The 18780-nt window shown below is 34.6% G+C and overlaps 1 long non-coding RNA gene across 6 annotated transcripts in view; it reads left to right on the top strand.

Moving 5' to 3' along the window:
- Positions 1 to 18780, top strand: part of LOC116281601 (uncharacterized) — a 406927-nt gene that overhangs the window by 265334 nt on the left and 122813 nt on the right. For all 6 annotated transcript variants that reach the window (XR_012074858.1, XR_012074857.1, XR_012074859.1 and 3 more), the window contains 2 exons: positions 7767 to 7849; positions 17350 to 17404. This is a non-coding gene — a long non-coding RNA (uncharacterized lncRNA). The remainder of the gene's footprint in view (positions 1 to 7766; positions 7850 to 17349; positions 17405 to 18780) is intronic.

The following is an 18780-nucleotide window of genomic DNA, read 5'->3' on the forward strand; positions in this document are numbered from 1 at the left end:
CATCCTACTAAAAACCACACAAAAATAATCTCTTAGTGATCAGTTTCCCTAAGGCTTTGCAGTTGGGAACACAATTCTCTTGAAGTATAACCACTACATCCTATCCTAGTGTCAACAAGAACAAGAACTTACTCTTAGAGAAATGGTAAATACAGTCCCTTGTTTGTAATACCCACTTCAAACCAGGGACCAGAAGGTCAAAATATTACAGCATGTTTGTTTAAATGTCTTCAGTCCCAATAGCTAAACCACTTCTCTTCCCAAGAGTCCACAGTCCAGAATTTCAGGGAGCAAGGACAAAAATGTACTGAAAAACCAAGTCACCTCATGCAATGAAAATCTTTCCCTAATACAGTCAAAAACCTATTTTAGAATGGGAAGTATGAAAATGAGAGTCTGAGAAGAAAACTGAACCGATTGCTTAAGTCCATCTGGCAGGTAAATTTTATTGGTGATATGAACACAACAAAAGTGAGGACATAAAAATTGTATACTGGGTACCACATAGGAGATTTTTGTAAAAATTAAAAGTCAATATTCATGGAGTGACCTAGGGTTGCAATTTGTAGTCATCTTCTACTTCCATTCAACCAGGAGAGAAGTGGCCTACATACATCTGTCAGGTAAATTACCTGTAGAAATCTGGGCGTCAAAATAAATGATAGCGATAAAATAATTCTACAAGGCAGAGCAGAAATGGACTAAGAGAGGGGGTAGTTAGAGAAGCGTAGGGCTAGTGTCGTCAGTCTTAAGTGAGTAGGTCGTGGGACCCAGGTCAAAGTTCACAATAACTTGCATATGTATGAGGTAAGAGATAAATGTATGCATGAACTAGTAGCATGAGTCAACATTGTGAACAATACGTATGCGCCAATAGCATGAGCCAGCAATATGAACAATACGCATACACGGGCATTGTAAAAGGACAAGTGCGTACACCTGCACGCGCCACCCGCTTGTACTGCACTAAAGTGCTGTTTTGCTCCATGTTGACTCCTCGCGTATTATGTTGGCTCCACATACCTTCTTCCAGTTGGGCAGCTCGCTGCCTCGAATCCCTCTTCAGCCTCCCTCGGCTGACAGCTAGAATCAACAGTAACACAATTATGAGGCAAAATAACAGTAAGGATGTACTATGCCTTGGGAACATGGTATAAATAATAGGGAGGAACAACACAGTGGTTTGAAAGGTAGACTGAAGGTACAGGATTCACTGGTTCTGTAGAATAGAAAGAAATGCTTCTAAGGCTGCCTCACGGGGCAAGCAGATGGAAAAATAGAATGGCGTCTTGAAACAAAATAAGCAAACAATGCAGAATACTAGGGTTTAAAATAAGCAACTTGTACCTATTCCCTGTGACTTGGGTAAGTTTAACACATGTGTGTCTCATTTATTAAATAAAGATGATGCTAATGACTGTGACTACTCTCCAGTGGCTTTTTTCATTGCTAACTGAATTACGTCTTACAACGCAGGAGGAAAAAGACTGGCCGTCGTTGACTCCAGGAGCTCTGTCTCTTTACTGTGATGTGTGTATGTGTGTTGCTATGTTGTAGATCACTTAACTCATGCGAGTTCACAAGGTGCTGATTGGTAAGGTGTGCCTTAATAGTATTTTGTTGTTCTTGCATCTTAGAAAGGTGATAAATGTGAATTTCTCAAATTGAAAGGCTAAAACAATGATAAACAAGAGTGATGGGCACTGATAAATCAAAGAACTTCATGATTTTAGACAATCAGGTTAGACCTTTTTTCCCCAGGAATTTATAACTCACTTTGAGAAAATAACACTGTCCTATGGCATGAAATTCTAGAACAGTCCAGTGCTTTCCTTCTAAGCAGGGGTCCACAAGAAGCCAAATTTCAACCAAAACTATGTCACATAGAACTGGACAAGGGTGAGCATTGTCTGATGTCTGATTCCAATGAGAAGGGCGACCAGAAAGGCCTCAACACACCAGCTTGACTGAACTTTTGACAGACTTCTTCCTGGCTGTAGGCCCCTGACCTCCCTTTTCTTGGAACATTTATTTAAAAAAACTTGAACCTTTCTCTGCTCAACTGAGATGTAAATCTTCTGCAGCCCAGGAATATCCTTATCAAGCTTCTGGGGACTATTTCCATGAAATATAATCATCAGCAAAGATAGAACCCTTTTCTCTCAGCCTCTTGGAAGGGTAGGAGCCTAGCTTGAATAAGTGCCATTTAGCAAACACAGCTGACCTAATCACATTGACCAACCGCCCCACTAACGTCTTTCAGTACTTTTCCACTAGCTCACCCCAGCACTTAAAACCACTCTGATATTTTGTTTCAGCAGAGTTGAATTTAATTTCCCTTCTCTATTGCAATAGTTTTGAATTAAGTCTTCCTTGCTTATGTAACTTGCACAGTGCAATTTTTTTTTCACAGGCCTGAGACCTTGATCTGTATAACTTCACGTGTTCAGGTCTTCCTTCCCTTGGTTGGTGTTTTTATTCAGTACTGCCAGCCTCAACTTCTTTATTCTTTTCACCTCTAATCATTGCTTCTCCGCCCTGGTTATACATTGAAATCATCTGAGGAGTATTTAAGACTATTGATGCCTGGGCCCAATCCAAGAGCCACAGTCAATTGATTCAAGGTGGGGCTAGGGTATTGCTATTGTTTAAAATTGCCCCAGATTATAGTAATTGAGTGATAATTACTTTACTGGAGGATAAAACTTTTTCTTTTTACACAGTGCTCCTCCAAACGTGTAAATTAAGATTCACCAGATTTCCATCTGCCAAATTAGAATTGCCTGCCAGTTCTGTCATTACTGGGCTATTTCTAGGTTATCTTGATTTTAGATTTGGGGCTTTCTAAACTCTTGGATCACATATTAACATCTTCTAAGTGTTTCTCCTGTGGAGACATGTCCTTTCATTATGCCCAGATTTTTACTAGTTTATATGTATATATAACAACTTTAAATCAGAAATGGAGATACTGGAAAACCTAATTGATCCCTCCTTTTTATTTAACTAATTCTATTTAGTTCTTCAAATCTCATCAGAACATTCAGCCATTATATCGTCTAGAACCACTTTCCTTTACCTTAGTGCTACTCATAGATGGAAGAATGGTATCACTTGTCAGTTTAATAGAAATAGAACCAGAGGACACACATGTACTGAATCAGGATGAGCCTTAACAAGCCTCAGCATTTGTGACGTTCTGGTTAAACCCTAATGTAGCTTCTTGGCCACTCCTCTCCGCTTCCTGCTTCCAGAACAAACTGGGTTTCCTGCGAACTCAGCTCTTACCGCAAGAAGCAACCTCGGCTTTCTTGTTTGCCTCTCTCACGGGAAGGTAAGTCATTTGCGAGTAGGGCTATCTGCCTGTGATTTTTGTATTACTAGTATCTAACGCAGTCTCTAATGTTTAGTGGATATTCAATGTGAATGTTGAAGAAATGGCTTAGTTATTCTTTGTCTTTTTAATTCTTCCTTATTTCCTTTCTTTTTCAATCCCATTTTTTTAGACTCATATACTTAACATATTATTGTGGACTAATTGATGTTACTGACATGGAATATGTATAAAATAGAGAAATGAAAAATAAGCTTTTAATGTCATCCCAGTACAACTTTTTGTTATAAAACCGCCAATCTGTTTCCTTTTATATTTGACTAGCTACCTTCATGATACAGATAAAAATTTAAATGCTTGGTTTTTTCCATGCAACATTATAAAAAATGCATTTTCATGCTGCTACATACTTTTCAAAACCATTCTTCTAATGTCTGCTTAATTTCAACGAGCATGGTAGGATTTTTACATTATGACCTCAGCACACCTCTTCAGTTTTAGCTTCAGCTACGAGTCAATACATGCGAGCCTTCTGCTCCAACAAAACAACACTTACTGCTGTCTTCACTTTTCCTACAGTCCTAAAGTTTTCTGAAGCAATTATTTCCTTCTGATGCCTTCCTTTTACAGGCCTAAGAGCTTGATTACTCAAACAGTTAAAAGCCTACCCATTGTATATGAGTAGATGCAAACTCCTCTGTAACACTTGCCCTTGTAAATCTCAAAAGATGTCTCTCCATTCTCCAAACTCCTGTCGCTTGCTGTGTATTATTTTTTTTTTTCTGTTATGGCATTTATCACATCCACCCTGATATTGTCTTCTAGTTATATCTACCAGTTCATCTGCAAGTGAATTTAAGAACCATGTGCAAATGTTATTATAATTATGTTATAATTATAAAAATACTGGTTTTATATTTATAATATTTATAGAAACTTGCTCATAGGTGATGCTAACTTTTCTGATTTATTAAAGTATGCTTGATACACAGACATTGCATATATTTAATATATTTTGATGAGTTTTGACATGCATATTCCTGTGATGCCATCCACATAAAGTAATAAACTCATCAATTACCTCCAAAAGATTTCTCCCCTTGCTACTTTTTTTTTTTTAAAAAAGCTTTGCTGGTGACACCAAAAGCCCAGGCAACAAAAGTGAAAAATAGACAAATGGGACTATCTTAAACTAAAAAAGCTTCTGCACAGCAAAGGAAGTAATCAACAGAGTGAAAAGAGAACATGCTTGCAAAGCACTTATCTGATAAAGGGTTAATTTGGAAACTTTGTAAGGAATTCCTGCAACTCAATAGCAACAATAAAAACTAATTAAAAAATGGGTAAAGGATTTGAATAGGTATTTCTCCAAAGAAGATACTCAAATGGAGAACAGGTATCAGAGAAATGCAAACCAAAACCCTAATACCACTTTAAAACTGTTAGAATGGCTATTATCCAAAAAACAAGATAGCAAGTATTTGTGAACTTATGGAGAAATTAGAACCCTTGTATCCTGTAGTTGCGAATATAAAATGGTGCAGCCACTGTGGAAAACAGTACAGAGGTTCTTTAAAAAATTAAAAGTATAACTACCATATGATCCAGCAATTCCATTCCTAGGTGCCTCAGACAGAAGCTTGGTTTTAATTTATGGTATTTGATTTTTTATTTAGTCTTTTAATTTGATTTTTTTGTGTGGAATGTTCTTCCTTCAGATATTTACATGGCTTCTGTTGTCACTTCTTTCAGGTCATCCTCAAATGGTGATTTTTCTTAGACTCACATTCCTTCAGCATTCCCCTTACCCTTTCTCTGACCTCATTATCCTTTGATAGCACTCATAATTTGCAATTCTATGATAAACATGTTTGTTTATTGTCTGTTTTCTCTACTAGAATGTAAGCACTTTGAGGGTAGAAACTTGGTCGTTCTGGCTTACTAACTGGAACAGTTTTTGACACATAGGTTATCAAATATATCTGGAATTAATAATAGAATGAATTCATAGAATAGAGTGTATATGAAACTATGTTAATCTAGTTTTTCCTGATACACAGTGATATAATTTTAAGTTAGAATTTGTACGTGAATCACAATCCTGTTTCCAAAACTAAATGTAGAAAAATTTTAGTAAATTTTTCTTCCCGAGTTTAATTTGTTTGAATAAGTAGAAAGCCACTATAATACTGACCAGATAGAAACCAAGGAGTTAAATTTACATGAAGTACCTAAGGACCATAAAAGCTAGGGGAAAAAAATCTCCCTTTTGCTTTCTTTCTCTCTCTCACTTTTTCCAGAATCTCCTTTAATTGAGAATATGAGCCATGTATTAAGGCAAAATACAGGGTAGAATTACCATGATAGGAATTCATCATGATAAGACCAAGCTTTTGTGTTTTAAGACATGAACATCTGGGAATAGAGAACCTGGGTTAAATGTTAAGGATTTTCAGGCTGAGCCAACTCCTCTAAATACATTTCTATGGTTTATTATTTTCATAACATTTTTGAGTTTACCGTGTGAGAATATGAAACTTCAGTGGCCCGAACTTCAGAAGCTTCTGCTTTGTAAAGGAACTACATATTCCCAACAGAATGCTTTTTGAAGTTTAAAAAAATAAAGTTAAACTGATTGATGTGAGTTATAATAGCACACTAGAGCAGCACTTAAGTATCTCTAGCAATATTCCTGGAATGCAACCTGAAGGGACTAAGATGGCTAATATGATTTGTATCAGCAATTTTAAATAAGAAAAATACACTGTTTGAGAGTGAGATGTTTAGGGTTGTAAAATCCATTTAAGTGAATATGACACACATACAAATACACACAACATCAACTTATTGCAGTCCAAAGCACTTACTTTTAGAGTTACTAAGCCATAGATTTCAAGTAAATAAATCATAAATAGATTTAGTAAGCAGTAATGTACACTCTATGTCTGCTTAATGTCAAACCACTGGTATATTTCAAAGGTCATTCTTGACTGCATTTTCCTAATACTTATAATAGAAACCATGAAAGCATAACATTATAGGTAACAGGTGAGGTCATTCCTGACATTAAATGCTGATGAACTGTGGCTTTTTGACTGAAATACAAAGGCAATGTCTAGGAGCTGCAACTGAATCCAGTTTAGTCTCATTTTAGGATTAAATAATGAAGAAGTAATCAAATGTTAACCCGCATACTCAATCACTCTAATTGTACCTGTGATTGTAGTCTATTATATATACACGCACTGAAGTATAAGAGTAAAGAATCTTCTGTATTGACTTAATTTACAATTTAAAAATATCCTAGGATTAGTCGTCCTTGTTATGTCAGTGTACCTGATTGAATCTCAGTTTCCTGGATTTCAGTTATTGTAACTCTCTCTTCCCACTATGGGACTCTAAGATTTTTAAAAGCTGGTTAAAAAATAAATGAGAGATTTTCTAATCTAGGGAGAGAAAAATGAAGACATAAGACTCAAAAGGACTAAAAAATCTGATAGCCTCATCTGTTAAAGTGTAACAATAAATACTATAGCTTCAGGATATAAATTCACATGACCCCCTGCTTAAGGGTTATGAGAAAGACTTATTTTGGCACAATCTCTGTCTTTAGAACTTCACACTTCAAGACAAACACAGAAATGAAATTAAATATGGAAAAGATATACCAGCTGCAGAATAAAAATGTTAAATAATTACATAAATAGATATGTGATACCTTTGGGTCAGAAAAGAAAAGAAGAAAATTGAGGAAGAGTAGAAAATTAGTAAAACTTCATCATTTGTGACTTTTAAAAATAATTATTCCACTAGTGATTAGATTTGTTTAGCTGAATTCCCCAAAAATAATGAGTGATGCATAAAAATAATACCCATAAGAAGAAAAGACATGCTTTATTTGAACAGAATTGCATAAATATGTGTAGATTATAGACATAATTGATGTAGTTAATACCTTGAGAATCTAATCGCTGAATGATAGAAGGAAATTTTAAAAATCTTGTAAACCTTAACTTTATTTCCAAATGTATTCTCGATTCATTATAGGTACTACAACACAGACAGTTTGCAAAATTCTTATTTAAAATAAATTTTCATGAAAGTTTTTTTTCCTGACTGCATCATTTAGAACTCCGAAAGGCAGAATTATCATATATTTAAATCTTAACTAATTGAGAGACACAGTTTCTCAAATAAAATGTTTAAAAATACATATAACCCTTAAGATCTTTATATACTTCCATTAACAAGTTAACATTCTTTCACCAGTAGGCTCAGTGTTTATTATTTGCTAGTAAGCATAAATTCTGGTATCTTTTCAGTGGTATAATGAATGGTTGGTGAACACAGGAGTAAACAGAATGTTATCAGATATTTTCAGAAGCGTATTATCCTACACAGATAAGAGTGGGATTCTACTTTCTTTTGTCAGGTGGCTACACAGAACCGAGGCTAAAAGATTTCCAGCACTATCAAAAACTTCTTACATTGGAACAACAGAGTCAATCTTACAAGGTATGTTCCCAGTGAAATAAGATTTTCCCTGTGTGTTTGTTTTAGGGTTAGGTGTCAGGGAGACTCAAAGAGAGCTCTGGGATTAACTTTTTTTTATCTTTTTTTGTTATTTTCTTCTTTTTTTAATGAATTTCTACATGATTTCAATTAAAATCAAGTTGATTTTTCAGGTTATTGACAGTTACAGAAATTAACTTAAAATCTGTTTGAAACATTACATCTTTGTTTCTGGCAGAAACACATTCAAAATATTCAATGACTTTTACTGAAAAGAAGTATATTTTTGTACATTATGATTTATTGAATGTACCATTCCTTAGAAATGTATCATTCTTTAGGTTTTTGACAACCAAAAACTCTGGCCCATTGACTTGTAGAGGTCTTTTTTTTTCTTTTGCTCTTTCTTTTCATTATTATGATGATGATTATTATTTAACCTATAACACATTGGCAGTGTCTATCACCCCTAGCAGATAGCTAACAAAGTAAAAAAACAAAACAAAACAAAAAAAACCAGAGTTTCCAATCTGCTTCTGGCCTCTAGCAGCAATTTCTATTCTGTTTCCATGGAAATGGAAATCAGATAAATAATAAAGTAAAAAGAAATTCTTTTAGTTGTGAATTTTTTAAGCTTGTGATTTTTTTTTTCAATAAAGGTATAGTGGTTTATTTTTTTCAAGTTAAGAGAGCAAATATTTAGCAGTTATTTCTTGAAACTGTTTTCATTCCAGAAACCAATTACTTTGGCAGGAATATATAACTTTTATAAGAAAAAATTCACTGACCTTGATGTGGCTCAGTCTGTAATCTGTATTAGCCTTATGATACCCAGAACAACCTGGTAGACCAAACAATGTTCCCAGTAGGGCACTGGTCCCAGGAAAAAGACATCACCTGCCTTGCTTTGGGTTGATAGGAGATGGGGTGATACTTCTGGAGCCAGTGGAGCTGTTGAGAGGACGAGAGAGATGATTGATTTCCTATTCAAAATGTGCCCAGGGTATACAGTGTCACCTTAAGCATTGCACTGACAATCTGGGAAGCAACTGGTCTCCAGAGATGCTCATGCTACCCCCTCTCAGTAGTTAGAGCCTGTCTGTCCTGTGCTGCTGCTCTTCTATCACATCGAAGCTCCAAAAGGTGCATCCAGATTAAATTTGTGCTTTTATTTTTAACTATCACTGCTGAGAATTAATTACTTCATTTTGTTTGCTTCATGTCATGCAATACCAAACATCTTCTGATCTTCCTATAAAATAATTTCTTTGCTACTTTTGGCAAGAAGACAGAGATACTCTTAAGGTCAATTCTGTGTTCTTTCGAACAGTATTGCCTTGCTGAAACCTGTGATGAGAGTCGCAGTCTGATATGGGACCACAGTTCTGTGCATAAAATGATGGCTGTAGTTATTCTTTTGTGTTCTCCCCTGATGGAAAAACACCCACTTTTAACATTTTTACGGAGCAGAGCTATAATGTGTGTTTCACTATTTACGTGGTTTATTTGAAGCATTGTCTAGTTAGATAGGTTTTGTCGATTTTACATTTGTTACACCCTTCCAACCATGACACACACCCACACCACCCCCTCCACATAGACACCTCTTTAAAACATAAGAGAACCAGAAATAGACTGCATAATAGATATCCACTCTGCCCTGGCCCCCATGGTCTGATCAACTTTAAAATAACTTAGGCATTTTGCATTGCATTTTACCTAAGTTCACTTGTGCCTTTTGCAGTGCTTTTATTTTTAAATGTTCTGAGATTTCTTGGCACTTAGAGATCTCATGACTGCACAGAAGAATCCATGAGTGAGATTAGAGCTGTTAAGAGCATGAAAGGTGAACTTCTCAAAGTTAAATTCTAACCTTCTCACTTCTTTGCTGTTAAAAAAAAATATATTGCAGAATCACTGTTAAACCTCTCTAGGCCTCTGGGCCTTAGTTTTGTAATCTCTTAAATAGGAATAATTGTAGTTGTACCGGATGGGACTGATGTGAAGATTAACTATCTGGCTTATAGTTAATGTGACAATGTTAGGTTCTATAATTATGTAAATTGGACAAAAAGGATAACAAAGATGAAAGTAAGGGGGGTAACTAAGTATTGTCAGTCATTTTGGAGTGAAAAAGGGGTACTAAAATAACTGAAATATGTAATTTTAAAATAGGTATATATGGATAGACAAATGGTTATTCTTTAGGTAGACCTATAAAATACTTCAATTTAAAAATTATTTCCAAAGTAAATTATTAAAAATGAAAAGAATATATAGTCATATACATTAGAGTATAAAGTTTCTGTTGATTTATAAATAATGAATGAAACAGTGGTTGGGGTACATTTCCACATACTTTTATCGGCCTGGTCTTCTTGTTTCTGTCTGTAGCAGGGTTTCTTGTAGTCTGTTCACTGCAAGAAAGGCCTGAGCACACCGGCCAATACAATGAGCAGAAGCTGGGAGAGCAGCACCAGGACCCCAGGCCAGAAGGAGTTCACTGTCCCTAGTGACTTGGGTCCTAGTGAACTTTGTTTTACCACCGAATACCACACATGGCACTCTTAAAGTTTACTTGGAAGGGACAGTAAGTTATATTGTGACGAGAAGGGCTTGAGAAGAGAGAGCCAGGTTATACTGCTGGTTGTCTTTCACATTCAGCTGCATACCCACTAGCTGAGGCTGTGGAACTTCAAAGCAACCTCTCCTTTGCGACTCTTAGGTTTATTAATTTGTCAAGAAATGAGCAATGTGGGTGAATGCTAAACTAGTCAAAATATTGAGAGGACAGTTTTGACTAGATCTGTCCCCAAGAAAGTCCTGTGAAGTCACCTAGGAATATGATACTGAAAATCTGTCAGTAGTTCTGTTTGAAATGTGGGGCTCTATTTAGACATAAATTATTGTAGAACTAACAATATGGAGAGTTTTTTAGTAAACTATTATTAAGTTAAAAATTATCTGAAGTCAAATTGAACCATAAGTTTCTGAGGTGGGATAATGGACAGTCCATTCCAGTAGTTTTGTTTGTTTCCCCCTCAATTACTTACAGGATTCAGCATTATTCTATAGGGAAAACAAATGTAAAAACAAGTGCAGAACATTGAAATACCATTTTTTTCCCAACAACATTCTAGTAAATTGATGTAACCTAAAAATTAGTGTTTAAATGTTAAGTAGAATAATTAACCTAATCTACGATGACTGTAGGGCATTTTGACATTTTTTGCCCTTAGGAGTTACCTGTCAATGTTTCTGAACAGCAGTAAACTCTTACTCTCTGTTGCTATTTCTCTCTGTCAGAATCTTGGCTTGGAGTTAATTTTGGAATACTTACTTCTCTATGATGTCTTTCTTCAAAGCTGCCCACAGTGTTCTCATCAGTAAGATAAGAAGTATAGAAACCGGTCTCCTTTATAATTCCTATAGATATTACAAGTGCGGAAACCATAAAATAAATTTGGTAAAATTTACTGTTGAGTAAAATTCACAGGAAAAATGAAACATTAATACCAAATTTAGCTAGGTTAATTAAATTGGAGAAGTGGGAGTAAGCCGAAAAACATTGCAAAAAGAAATACATCCATGGCACACTGTCCCAGACAATGATCAGTACAATTCGATGCAAAACTAAAGCTGGCTTATAATTTGAAATTTCATCAGGAAATTTAAATTAAAAAAAATTGTTCTGATTTTAAGTTAGAAAATAAAAATAGAAAAAATGTTACTTAAAATTTTTTATTGTATTCCTCCAACTATTAACTTATTCTAGTTATTTTTGAAAACAAGAGTATCAGTGTCTGCATAATTCTGATTAAATGCTTATAATCAAAATTTAGTGAGGCCAAAACAGTGGGATCAAAATGGCCCAAATGGAATAAGCTATGTGCTTTGGAAGTCTGTCTTTAGAGGACTATTTAGGAAGCAGATCTCTCATATATACCGCTTTGCACATGATAATAGCATTAAAAAAAAAACCTGTTACTTTTCTTTGAAAAAGCAAATATACAAAATACATTATAGGTATATGTACATTTTGAAACAGAAAAGTAATAATGCAAACAGCAATATCTATTTCATAATGTAAAATGTTGATTATTATCTTCATGCTCTGTCTACCCCTAACTGACTACACAAATCTTTTCCCTCCTTCATCCAAAGTTTTTGGTTAAATATGTCCTTGCTTCACATCATCATTTTACTATACCTGATACGTGTTAGGTATAGTAATAGTGTTTAGATCTGTCTGTTTTTGAACTTTATATAAATAGAATCATAACAAGTATCATAACTTAAATACTCTACTATCATTTACTTGTTATACCAAACATGTCTTTTGAGCTTCGTTCATCTTGATTGGAATAGCTTTAATTTCACTGTTACAGTTTTAATTTTTATATAATAATCTTCTAGTGATCATATTTTCTATCAACAATTGATACCTGTGTCATTTCAATTTTTCCTCCTATCATAAATATTGGTGCTATTCACAATCTTATACAAGTTTTCAGGAGCACACCTGCAAGAGTGTCTCTATGATAAATACTGAATATTGTATCACTGAGTTGAGCATCTGAGTGTTTCATCTTCATCTATATTTTGTCCAGACATTTTCAAAGTAATAGATCAACTGTTCATGAACATTTGGTTGTTCTGTATCTAACTGATAGGTAATATTGTCGGACTCCTTTGTTCTTGCCAAGTTGCCAGAGTGAAAATATAAATCATTGTGGTTTTAATTTGTATTTCATGATTACTAATGAGGCTGAACACATATTTTTACTTACTGGCCACTCGTGTTTCCATTAGATTGTTTTCTTTGTTTTACTTTATAGGAGTTCTTTATACATTCTGAATGTCAATCTGTTGTCAGCAGTGTGGCAAGAGCAAATATCTTTTTCCAGTATATGTTCCAAATACAACTTGTCTTTTCAAGTTCCAAGTGTGACTTGTCTTTTCAATCTCTCTAGAGAAGAAAGATGTGTAGGTAGTAGTTATATTCCTATGTTCAATATAGTAAGATGTATTCGCTTTCTTTTATACTTTGAACATCTTGCTTAAAAAATCCTTTCCTCCACCTGTTAACTAATCAAATAATGTTGAAGATCATAAAAGCCTGCTGTGTTCTAATTCCTCCATTTTCTTTTTACATATTTCATTGATTTGTTTGACTAGCACAAATACATCCCATATTGAGAATAGAGTGTTCCTTCTACATGCGTATAACATGAATATGTTACAAATTATCAGGGTTCTCAGGGGAAATTGGTTCTACTTTCTAACTATTATCAGAAAAGATTGCTTAAAATCATTTACTTAAAATTAACCCAAATAATTTTGGCTCTCTTTAAAAAAAGAAAAAGAAAAAAGAAATCCTTTCCTACCCTGAGGCCGTGAAGATAATTTTCAGCATTTTCTTCTAACAGTTTGTAAGTTTGTCTTTTACACCAAATCTTTTATCTTTCTGAAATTGTTGTGCATGGTATGAGGTAGAGTTTTATTTTGTGTGTATATATATATATATATATATATATATATATATATACACACACACACACACACATACATACATACATACACACTTATAGAAAAAATTCCTTTTCTTCGCTTTTACCTGAAATTATAGTTCTGTCATATACTACCTATGCTTTTACTTAAAATAGTATCATCTAAATAAGGCACTTGAAGAGTTCATATTTATTGTGGATTGTATCTTTCAGGCCTCTTTCAAATCAATACTATTGGAATATATTTCACGTTGTACTATATATAATCTTTGTCCTTTTCACTTGACATATGTTCTTAACATTTTCCCACCTTTCTACCCAGTCTTTCTGAACATTAATTTAATGAAGCCATAAGAGTCTTCTATGGAATGAACGTGACTCCTGCCAAATTTATATATTAAAGCCTTAACTCCCATTGTGGCTGTATTTGGAGATGGGGCCTCTAAAGAAGTAATTAACGTTAAATGAGGTTATAAGGGAGGTCTCTGATCTTTATCAGTTTACTGTTTTCAAAATAGGCAAAAGAGAGCTTGTGTGCTGTCTGTCTCTCTCTTTCTGTTATGCCACATGAGAACACAGTGAGAACAAAACCCATCACATACAGGGTAGAGAGCTCTCATCAGGACCCAAACTGGCTGGCACCTTGGTCATGGACTTCCCAGCCTGCAGAGCGGTGGGAAACTAATTTCTGTTGTGTAAGCTTCCCAGCCTGTGGTATTTTGTAAAGACAACCCAAACAGACTAATCCAGACTTTCAGGATTCTTTTAAGTGTTATTAAGTCCTTGGTACAACAGATAAAGCTACATTGTGCCACAGTAAGTATACATTAAGATCTTTGTGTTACTTTACATGATAAAGTTCCAGGAACAGATTTAGTAAGTCAAAGGACCAAGAGTATTTATAGCTTTTTAAAACATTTTGCCATATTGTTTTCCCAAATGATTATATCATTATAAATATGTCAGCAGTACTAGGGCATGTCAATTGTACATTAAATTCAGAGACTTGGTTATAACTGTTTTAATGTGATAATGAGATTAATATAATGGTACCTATTGCTTTGATTTTTAATTTACCACTCATATTCTTAATGTTCAGTTGCTCCTTAACTCCACAGAGGCTGATTCTGTGGCTCTAAGCAAAAAATCTCTTTTGATTCACAGAGCTAATTCTGTATATATACATTTTGTTCAGTCATAGGACATCTTTACAATGCTTACAAACAAATAATATACTATTATATATACAAAAATAAATTCAAGGATACAAGTTTATCCAGTAACTTAAATGTCATTAGCTCAGGGGAAAAAAGGGAGGTGGGGGAGGCAGGAAAGGAAAAGGCTGTATTTTAAGGCACATATACACATGAAAAAATACTGATAACTGGAATATAAAAAAATACTTAAAACCATATATATAAAACACATAAATACATACATATAAAGTAGACATTTAACTAAAAATCTATATCAACCAGTGGCTTTAATGTATTATTTTAGAAGAGAGGCTAGCACCGAATACCTTACCTACAATCACAAAATAACTAAAACTAAAAGCTAGTTGGTTACTTTAATAGACATTTGGTCTCTTTTCATTATTTAAGAAAAGAGACATTTTCTGAAATATGGCTTTTAAGCTTTCAATTTGTAGATTTCAGAATCAGGCCAGCGTGAATTGCTGAGAGCCAGTTACTACAAAGCAGTAGTATTCGCATTTCTTTAATATTTCCACTAACCTTATTTCTCATGTGAGCAAATTTGCTCAGAATTGGAGGCCATGATCGGACTGGCTGTCAGAGTGTCCCTGTGTCTCTCGCTAATTTCAAGCTCTATTGAACAGTGCTGCTGCAGCAGGACCAGTGTGCAACATTAGTAGCAGCCCTGGCATGACTTGGGGATAATCTTCAAGAAATTTGTGGATGTTGCTAATTAAAGGGAAAAACGTTAGCAGGGGTTTTTTTTTCCTTTTGTTTGTTTTGCTTTTGTTTAATAAACTAGTTTGCTGTGTGGTACAGCTCATTGCTACAAATAATATCAATGACCAGTGGGTATTATAAATGCAGGTGGAATGTTATTCCATAAATAGAAAGAATAAACTAACAGAAATCATGCACCACTAAACTTGTCTAAGAGACAACAAATGTATTTTTCAAGCTGTTTTCAGTCTTCCCTAGAGGTCTCTCTTTCATGGACCCACTATTCCACTAAAGAAAGGCAATCTAGGTGGAATCTTCCACTTCTTTACCTGAAATCTTCCTTGTTTCCTATAAGCATCTAGTCTATGACCCCAGCTCCACTGAAATAGTCTTTGTGAGTTTACCAGTGAACTCCTAGGGATTCAATTCGAATGAGAACATTTCAATCCCTTTTTTTTTCTTTAACTTTTTTTTTCAAAATGTGTATTTCTTAACTGTTACTTCTGAAATATATATATATATACTTAGCCTATTATCCTGTTTTTGATAATTTTCTTTTAACTGTGGCTTTTACTTTTTTAGACTCTGTGAGTTTTTCTTCCTCCATCCACTCAGTAAATTCAGATTTTCCTAGGTTTCTTCCTTGTAGCTTTTCTCTTCTTGGCCTTTGTTTTATCCCCCTATTAATCTCAGTCCTTTTTAATGACTTTAACTACCACCTGGATGCTTATAACTAAGACATGTATACTTCTCCTGTACTGCTCTCCGAAGACACTAAGCTATATTTTTACTTGCTGTTTAACTTCCACACCTCTATCAGTATTTATACTAACAGACATCTCAAACTCAGTAAGTTTTAGAAATCTGTTTGGCAATATATTTTAAACCTGAACAAAGGTATGTTCTCTGATCCAGAATTCCACAACCTCATGTAGACTCCACGGAAATAGATGCAAATGGACACCATAAGACATCAATAGGAATGTTAATAGTATCATTCTTAATAATAGCCCCACTGAAAAACCCTAACGATAGTAAAATAGGTACATTAATTTGAATAAATTATAAAATGGAATACTGTATAGCATTGCAAACCAATAAAATGTTAGAAGTCCGGGTACTGTTTCTCTTTGAGGAGGAATATGGGTAGCCGGGAGAAGTTACAAGTGGCTTTCTGCGGGAATGACAGTGTTCAGTGTTCTCTGTATTGATCTGGATTCTGGCTACAGATATGGCCCCATGGTGAAAATTGATCAAACTGTATGATTATAAATTGTGCACTCTTCTATGTATCATTTATACTTCACAAAATATTTCATAACATCACTTTACAAATGATAAAGTTCTCCCTCACATTATCACAAGGATAACTTTTAAAATATATCTAATCCTGATGCTGTCTTGCATAAAATCCTTCAGTGTTTTCCAATTGCCTTCAGATTGAAAAGTCAAATACCTGAGCATGGAATAAAAGATGGTTTATGATTTAGCTTCTGCCTAGATCTAGCCTCATATTTAACCATGTTTTGGCTGTACCAAACCACTTTTTCTTACGTCCTTTCATTTTTTTAAATTTTTCTCAAAATTATTTTTACAGATTCATTTTTAATGTTTATGTGTAAAAACTCAAACATTACTTGATTCATGAGGCAGTGAGCCATCTTCTCCTTTACATTTCTACACTATTCTCTGTGTACCTCTTCTGTAGCATCTACTTAATAATTATTATTCCTTTTATAATAGGAATGATAAAAAATGCGTAGGGCAGGGCAATGGAGAGGAAAGTCTTAAACCAAGGAGTATACATTAAAAATTTAAAAATATACTATTTTGCAAGATTTTGCAGACTACATTATGTATGACCTATTTTAAAATTGAAAAAAAATAAGAGTTCTCAAGAAATTAGTATAGGTATTAATTTAAGGTTTCTAAAACTGAATGAAATGGCTAAATTTGCAACTCAACTAAAATGATTATTTAGCTTCTGATAATTATCAGTATTCGTACAGTAGCCTCTAGTCCTCTTTATTGAGACAAACCTCTTTGTTTTCTAACCTACTGACTTTTTTGTTTACAGTTTTATGTGTTTCCAGAACTTTGCCTCAGAATATGGATGGCTGTTGTATAATAAAGTAAGTGGCTGATCTTTATATCTGGTTCTTGGGAGGGAACCTTTAAACCCTTGGATATCCTGGTGATAGGGATGTCTTTGTTCAGGTGGGACTCTAGGGCCACATTGAGTTTATGCTAATGAGGTCACTTATGATTGGCTCTTAGATTACTTAGTTAATAAGATGACTCATGATGGGGGCACACTACCACAGAAAGACCAAAGTGAGTAAAGGATTGGGGCTTTGAGCCATGGGATACCAGTCTGTCCTCTGGTGGGGGTGGGGGTGGGGTACTGGAGCTTAAATTCAACCACTTTGATCAAAGATTCAATAAGTCATGACCACATAGTAAAATCCCAATAAAACCTCTGGTCACCATAGTTCAGATATGCTTATTTGTTGGTGATACACAAAAAAGTGAGAATAATGTGTTCTGAGGACATGGAAGCTTCTCCTTTGATACCCTCTTTGAGTTTTACCTTTGGGTCTCTTCTTTTGAATGACTGTTATTTGCATTCCTTCTAATCTGTAGTTGTTAAGTATAGTTCTTTCCTGAGTTCTCTGAGTCAGTCTCGCAAATTTTTGGACCTGAGGGGTTAGTGGGAAATTCCAGGTTTGTAACCTGTTGGTCAGGGCACAAGTGACCTAGAACTCAGAGCTTGTGGCTGGTGTCTGAAGTGATGGCAGTCTTGTGGGGGACTGTACCATTAACCTGTGAAATTTGACCTAGTTCAAGGTAGTTAGGGTTGGAATTGCTTTTCAGTAGCAAACCAAAATGTGTGCCTGGAAGAAGCTTACATAAGTAAAATATATATTTCTTTCAATGTGGTAAATACAATAGAACATACTGGTCATTTAATGGAGGCATCTGAAACATAGTTTCCATATGCAATTGTGAACTCAGTATTGCCAGTACTTCGAATTGTTAAGGAAAGGAGCAAATGTTTACTTTTATGTGAAATCTCATATCTTTTAAATTACATGTTGTCATATAATTAAAAATGTGTGTTGGGCCAAAGAAATCAAAACTGGCTCAATATAGTGCTTCTACAGATATTGTATATCCTCAGTCTTAACAATTTACAGACTCTGAAGTTTAAGGTAGGGAGGGAAGGAGGCAAGAAATGAAGGAGTAAAGAAAGGGAGTACAATATATGTATGTATATGTATGACTGAAACATTATGCTGTACACCAGAAATTGATGCAACATTGTAAACTGACTACACTTCAGTAAAGAAAGGGAGGGCAAGTGTGCTCACTTGGAAAGAAAATGTCTAGCCCTTGAAAATCTGGTAAGTTATATTTCAAAAATATACCCTGCAAATTCTAGTTTTAGCTTCAACATATAAATAACCTGGAAGTAATAATACCTGTCATTACAACAAGAAATGCTGAA

Source organism: Vicugna pacos, chromosome 8, assembly GCF_048564905.1.
Source record: "Vicugna pacos chromosome 8, VicPac4, whole genome shotgun sequence".
Classification (NCBI taxonomy): Eukaryota; Metazoa; Chordata; class Mammalia; order Artiodactyla; family Camelidae; genus Vicugna; species Vicugna pacos.